Source organism: Arachis hypogaea, chromosome 11 (assembly GCF_003086295.3).
Source record: "Arachis hypogaea cultivar Tifrunner chromosome 11, arahy.Tifrunner.gnm2.J5K5, whole genome shotgun sequence".
In the NCBI taxonomy this organism is placed as follows: domain Eukaryota; kingdom Viridiplantae; phylum Streptophyta; class Magnoliopsida; order Fabales; family Fabaceae; genus Arachis; species Arachis hypogaea.
Window position 1 is genome coordinate 107483230 of NC_092046.1, and position 5008 is coordinate 107488237.

The 5008-nt window shown below is 41.1% G+C and overlaps 1 non-coding gene across 1 annotated transcript; it reads left to right on the top strand.

Annotated features, from left to right (window-relative positions):
- The first annotated feature begins 4643 nt into the window (after positions 1–4643).
- LOC112725291 (small nucleolar RNA R71) lies at positions 4644–4751 on the top strand. Its single transcript, XR_003164409.1, has one exon. It is a non-coding gene; the product is annotated as a small nucleolar RNA R71 (small nucleolar RNA).
- Positions 4752–5008: the final 257 nt, after the last annotated feature.

The following is a 5008-nucleotide window of genomic DNA, read 5'->3' on the forward strand; positions in this document are numbered from 1 at the left end:
TTTGCATTAATCTTTGAGGAACAGCAGAGCTCCACACCTTAATCTATGGAGTGTAGAAACTCTACCGTATGAAAATACATAAGTGAAGGTCCAGGCATGGCCAAGATGGCCAGCCCCCTAAAACGTGATCAAAGGATCATAAGGTAATCCAAAGATCCAAAGATGTCAAATACAATAGTAAGAGGTCCTATTTATAATAAACTAGCTACTAGGGTTTACATGAGTAAGTATTTGATGTATAAATCCACTTCCGGGGCCCACTTGGTGTCTGTTTGGGCTGAGCTTAAGTGTTGCACGTGCAGAGGCCATTTGTGGAGTTGAACGCCAGATTTTGTGCCAGTTTGGGCGTTCAACTCTGGTTTTGGATCCTTTTCTGGCGCTGGACGCCAGATTTGGGTAGAAAGCTGGCGTTGAACGCCAGTTTACGTCGTCAATTCTTGGCCAAAGTATGGACTATTATATATTGCTGGAAAGCCCTAGATGTCTACTTTCCAACGCAATTGGAAGTGCGCCATTTCGAGTTCTGTAGCTCCAGAAAATCCACTTTGAGTGCAGGGAGGTCAGAATCCAACAGCATCAGCAGTCCTTTTTCAACCTCTGAATCTGATTTTTGCTCAAGTCCCTCAATTTCAGCCAGAAAATACCTGAAATCATAGAAAAACACACAAACTCATAGTAAAGTCCAGAAATGTGAAATTAACGTAAAAACTAATGAAAACATCCCTAAAAGTAACTAGATCCTACTAAAAACATACTAAAAACAATGTCAAAAAGCGTATAAATTATCCGCTCATCACAACACCAAACTTAAATTGTTGCTTGTCCCTAAGCAACTGAAAATCAAACAGGATAAAAAGAAGAGAATATACTATAAATTCCAAACTATCAATGAAACATAGCTGCAATCATATGAGCGGGACTTATAGCTTTTTGCCTCTTGAATAGTTTTGGCATCTCACTTTATCCATTGAGTTTAGAATGATTGGCATCTATAGGAACTTCAGATTTCGAATAGTGTTATTGACTTTCCTAGTTCAGTATGATGATTTTTGAACACAGCTTCTTTATGAGTCTTGGCCGTGGCCCTAAGCACTTTTGTTTTCCAGTATTACCACCGGATACATAAATGCCACAGACACATAATTGGGTGAACCTTTTCAGATTGTGACTCAGCTTTGCTAAAGTCCCCAATTAGAGGTGTCCAGGGTTCTTAAGCACACTCTTTTTTTTGCTTTGGACCTTGACTTTAACCGCTCAGTCTCAAGTTTTCACTTGACACCTACACGCCACAAGCACATGGTTAGGGACAGCTTGGTTTAGCCGCTTAGACCAGGATTTTATTCCTTTAGGTCCTCCTATCCACTGATGCTCAAAGCCTTGGGATCCCTTTTTATTTGCCCTTGCCTTTTGGTTTTAAGGGTTATTGGCTTTTTCTGCTTGCTTTTTCTTTTTCTTTCTATTTTTTTTTCGCCTATTTTTTTTTTCTCTTTTTTTTTTTCTGCAAGCTTTGTTCTTTGCTGCTTTTTCTTGCTTCAAGAATCATTTTTATGATTTTTCAGATTATCAAATAACATGTCTCCTAGTCATCATTCTTTCAAGAGCCAACATATTTAATATTCTTAAACAACAACTTCAAAAGATATATGCACTGTTCAAGCATACATTCAGAAAACAAGAAGCATTGTCACCACATCAATATAATTAAACTAAGTTCAAGGATAAATTCGAAACTCATGTACTTCTTGTTCTTTTGAATTAAAACATTTTTCATTTAAGAGAGGTGATGGATTCATAGGACATTCATATCTTTAAGACAAAGTTACTAACTACTAATGATCATGTAATGAAGACACAAACATAGATAAGCACATAACATAGAAAATGAAAAACAGAGAAAGCAAGAACAAGGAATGAATCCACCTTAGTGATGGTGGCGTTTCCTTCTTGAGGAACCAATGATGTCCTTGAGCTCTTCTATGTCTCTTCCTTGTCTTTGTTGCTCCTCCTTCATTGCTTTTAGATCTTCTCTGATTTCATGAAGGATGATGGAGTGCTCTTGATGTTCCACCCTTAGTTGCTTCCAATAATTGTGTGGAAGAAAATGTATCCCCTGAGGTATCTCAGGGATCTCTTGATTTGCAGTCAAATGTTCTACCACTGAGCTATAGACCTTTGATGGAAGCTTTTGTCTTCCCTTTCCTCTTTCTAGAGGTTTCTCTGGCCTTAGGTGCCATCAATGGTTATGGAAAAAAAACAAAAAAGCTATGCTTTTACCACACCAAACTTAGAATGTTGCTCGCCCTCGAGCAAAAGAAGAAAGAATAGAAGAATAAGAAGAAGATATGGAGGAGATGGATGAGAGTGTGTATTCGGCCATATGGGTGGGATTGGGTGGGAGAGAGGTGTTGAATTTTGAAGGTAGTGGGTGTATGGGTGTGAGTGGTAAATGGAAAACAGAAGGGATGAGTGTTTATTGGGAATAGAGGATGATTGAGAAGAGAGAAGAGAGTGAGTGGAGGTGGGTGGGGATCCTGTGGGGTACACAGATCTTGAGGTGTCAAGGCATTTACATCCCTGCACCAATTTAGGCATGCAAAATGCCCTTGCACACAACTCTGGGCGTTCAGCGCCAGGTTAGTGCCCATTTTGGGCGTTCAACGCCCATTTGCTGCCATTTCTGGCGTTGAACGCCAGAACCATGCTTGTTCTGGGCGTTCAGCCCCAGAACCATGCTCTGTTCTGGCGTTTGAACGCCAGGCATATGCTCCTCCAGGGTGTGATTTTTCTTCTGCTGTTTTTGATTCCGTTTTCAATTTTCCTATTTATTTTGTGACTCCACATGATCATGAACCTAAGAAAACATGAAAAACAATGAAAATAAAAGTTAGATAAACATTGGGTTGCCTCCCAACAAGCGCTTCTTTAATGTCAATAGCTTGACAGTGGGCTCTCATGGAGCCTCACAGATGTGCAGAGCTTTGTTGAAACTCTCCAACACCAAACTTAGAGTTTGGATATGGGAGTTCAACACCAAACTTAGAGTTTGGTTGTGGCCTCCCAACACCAAACTTAGAGTTTGACTGTGGGGGCTCTGGTTGACTCTGCTTTGAGAGAAGCTTTTCAAGCTTCCTCTCCATGGTTGCAGAGGGAGATCCTTGAGTTTTGAATACAAGGGAGTTCTCATTCCATTGAAGGACTATTTCACCTCTGTCAACATCAATCACAGCTCTTGCTGTGGCCAGGAAAGGTCTTCCTAGGATGATGGATTCATCCTCTTCCTTTCCAGTATCCAGGACTATGAAATCAGCAGGGATGTAAAGGCCTTCAACCTTTACTAACACGTCCTCTACTTGTCCATAAGCCTGTTTTCTTGAGCTGTCTGCCATCTCTAATGAGATTTTAGCAGCTTGCACCCCATAGATTCCCAGTTTCTCTATTACAGAGAGGGGCATGAGGTTTATTCCTGAACCAAGGTCACACAGAGCCTTAAAGATCATGGTGCCTATGGTACAGGGTATTATGAACTTTCCAGGATCCTGTCTCTTCTGAGGCAATGTCAGTTGATCCAGATCACTTAGTTCATTGATGAACAAGGGAGGTTCAACTTCCCAAGTATCAATACCAAATAATTTGGCATTTAGCTTCATGATTGCACCAAGAAACTTGGCAGTTTGCTCTTCAGTAACATCCTCATTCTCTTCAGAAGAGGAATACTCATCAGAGCTCATGAAGGGCATAAGGAGGTTCAATGGGATCTCTATGGTCTCTAGATGGGCCCCAGAGTCCTTTGGTTCCTCAGAGGGAAGCTCCTTATTGACCACTGGACGTCCCAGGAGGTCTTCTTCCTTGGGATTCACGTCCTCTCCTCTCCTCACAGGTTCGGCCATGGCGCTTATGTCAATGTCCTTGCACTCTCCTTTTGGGTTCTCTTCTGTATTGCTTGGGAGAGCACTAGGAGGGATTTCAGTGATCCTTTTACTCAGCTGGCCCACTTGTGCTTCCAAATTTCTAATGGAAGACCTTGTTTCATTCATGAAACTTACAGTGGCCTTAGATAGATCAGAGAATAGATTTGCTAAATTAAAAGCATTTTGTTCAGAGTTCTCTGTCTGTTGCTGAGTGGATGATGGAAAAGGTTTGCTATTGCTAAACCTGTTTCTTCCACCATTATTAAAGCCTTGTTGGGGCTTTTGATCCTTCCATGAGAAATTTGGATGATTTCTCCATGTTGAGTTATAGGTGTTTCCATAAGGTTCACCTATGTAATTTACCTCTGCCATTGCAGGGTTCTCAGGATCATAAGCTTCTTCAGGAGAAGCCTCTTGAGTACTGTTGGATGCAGCTTGCATTCCATGCAGACTCTGAGAGATCATATTGACTTGCTGAGTTAATATTTTATTCTGAGCTAATATGGCATTCAGAGTATCAACCTTAAGAACTCCCTTCTTCATAGGCGTCCCATTGCTCACAGGATTCCTTTCAGAAGTGTACATGAACTGGTTATTAGCAACCATGTCAATGAGTTCTTGAGCTTCTGCAGGCGTTTTCTTTAGGTGAATGGATCCACCTACAGAAGTGTCCAGTGACATCTTTGATAGCTCAGATAAACCATCATAGAATATATCCAGGATGGTCCATTCTGAAAGCATGTCAGAAGGACACTTTTTGGTCAACTATTTGTATCTTTCCCAAGCTTCATAGAGAGATTCACCTTCTTTCTGTCTGAAGGTTTGAACATCAGCTCTAAGCTTGCTCAGCTTTTGAGGAGGAAAGTACTTGGCTAAGAAAGCCGTGACCAGCTTATCCCAAGAGTTCAGACTGTCTTTGGGTTGAGAATCCAACCATAATCTAGCTCTGTCTCTTACAGCAAAAGGGAAAAGCATGAGCCTGTAGACTTCAGGATCTACTCCATTAGTCTTAACAGTATCACATATCTGCAAGAATTCAGTCAAGAACTGAAAAGGATCTTCAGATGGAAGTCCATGAAACTTGCAGTTCTGCTGCATCA